This window comes from Micromys minutus (genome assembly GCF_963924665.1).
Source record: "Micromys minutus genome assembly, chromosome: 27".
NCBI lineage: Eukaryota > Metazoa > Chordata > Mammalia > Rodentia > Muridae > Micromys > Micromys minutus.
In genome coordinates this window covers 9,788,536-9,791,019 of record NC_137962.1, presented here as the reverse complement: position 1 = coordinate 9,791,019, position 2,484 = coordinate 9,788,536, and positions in this window count along the sequence as shown.

Below are 2,484 nucleotides of genomic sequence, written 5' to 3'. Positions count from 1 at the left end.
ACTTTCTTCGAACCAAGCCACACCATTGCAGGCTGTTTCTGACTATTAACAAAAGCTTCTTAATATTTTATCCAAGTCTTTTTCCCTTGGTTCAAAGATGGTTCCTCTGGTCCTTATATATGACAGGTCCATTTCTTAGTAACACTGGAGCTACTCTGGACACCCCTTTCCACTATTACCAATGATCACCCTAACTCTTCTAACCAAGACTCCTTTAACTGAAGATGCTCAGCTCAGTTTCCCAACTGAGGACTTGGTAAGAGCCCAATAAGAGCCTAGCTTATGACTCCCATGGAAGTTCTTACAGAGTTATCTGTTAAGATGGATTTTTCCAATCTAAATAAATTTAACATGCTACCACATAAAATTTACATAATTAATAATCCATCGTGGTAACTTATCTTTACATGCAAGTTCTTGTACACATATGAACATACATTTATTCAAAATATTAAGCCTTGTTTAAGAGCAATTTTTACTGGTAAGATGAGATTCTTGAAGAAAATGCTTCTAAGGAAAATAGTGTGTGTGTATATATATATATATGTGTGTATATATATATATATATATATATATATATATATTATACATAATGTACTTTCTTCCTTAAATGTATCTTGAGCACCACTGTTTGCCTTGCATAAGGCCAGGCCTTTGGGAAGTTTCAGGAAGGATGGAAAATCCCAAAACCCTTTCCTTCTCATGAATCTATTTGTGTGTGTGTGTATAAAGTTCTCCCATACACCCACCTAGTGTGATGTGGGGCATAATTAATCATTTTTAGAAGCATGCTGTAAGCTGGTTCTTATTTTAGGGCAAGAGGAGCCACAGGGAACAATGCACATGCCCTTTTATGACCAGTTCAGGTTGGATCCTTAGTACCTTGACACACTCTCCTTTCCTACAACAGAGGCTAAAGAGACAATATTAAGAGGGCAAGTTGCCAATTTCCATATACTTTCCTGCCCTGACATATTTGGAAGGTCCAGAAGCAAAGGGAAAATAAGAAGGTAATCTATCTGGGTTATGAATCTTCAGATGGGTAACTTTGATTAAATTTCTTAGCCTCTTTGAGCTTATATTTCACAGTGTCAAGAACAGAAATAATGAAGGGAATTCCTCCATGTTATTACAAAATTTCAATGAGCAAATATGTGGCAAATATTGAGAACAATGGGCAGCAAACAGAACATACTCAATAAAAGAATGATGCCAGAAAATTTTCTATTCTACTGCTAAAATAGGTAACAACCTCATGACCACTTAGGAAAAAATCTTTCTTTAGCTTACAAACTCTTTAGTGTTTGTAACTGTTAAATAAATCTCCATTTATAAATGACTGGTCAACTTCTGTTTTCAGAATAGAAAACTGAGATATTTTTCTTCACAGACATTAAGGCTGTGAAATATGTCACTGAAACAAAAACATGTGTCCTGGCTCGGGGACTATTGTGGCCTTACCATTCCTGCTAGAGGCCACCCAGACCAGGGAAGGGTGATATACTTGTTTGTTTGATGCATGTGTTTTGTTAGGTCTGGTGTGCATTTGGAAAGAATCTTTTAAAGCCCATGTGGACTTCTTCCTATCATCCCACTGTTTCAGCTTACTTTTTGAGACAAGAGACAAGTCACTCTAAGGTCTCTACTAACTCTCATGAACCCTAGGGAGAAAGGGGCCCAGATTTGGCTAGTTGTCCTAAGAATTTGGTCAGCAGAAAATTTAGTGAGCTGACTAGCTGTGGCTTGTGAGATTGGCTGGCATTGTCCCGTCCCTGTAGGATGAATTGGGAACCGCCATCTATCAGCAAGAATAAAACTTCTCAAATTACATTTCTGATCAACATGAACACATATAGTATATGGGGTGGGAGGAGAAATTGCCCAGGCGAATGAAAATGGCTTTCTTTTCTTCTTTTAAAAATGATTTTCAATTACAACTGAAAATGGTACAGCTATTGTCCTCACCTGGAAAATGTTTTGTGACTTGTGATATACAGATCTTTGGAATGAGAGCACTTTTGGTATGTTGTAGGCAGAAATGCCCAGGACAGTATCATTTGGCAAGGGATGGTAGCTTATTCCTGTGCCCCAATCTCATCCCATCGGCTTCTGAGGAAGAAGTCTGTGATACTGGTTCTTCAGCTGATGCTTTTCCTTGGACAGTCCCATCAGGGTTTCTGACAACTTGCACAGGCTGGAGCCAGACTGGTTGGGTCAGGCTTGGCTTTGATTGTGAATGGTTCAGAGATGTGTTTTGTTTGGGGTGATGTGGAATGTCCCCAAGGAGGAACCCATTGTCTGAGCCTGAGCAGCACTCTCCTGGGCCATTGGGATGGTCAAAATAAGAACAGAAACCGAGGGTCAGGATCAGGGAATGCAGAATTGAGTAGGCAGTAGATGAAATAAGGCTCAGTTGTGAAGTCCTGGGCCACAGAGGGCTGGCTGCTTTGCAACATGGCGCTGTACCCTGAGTCACACACCTAC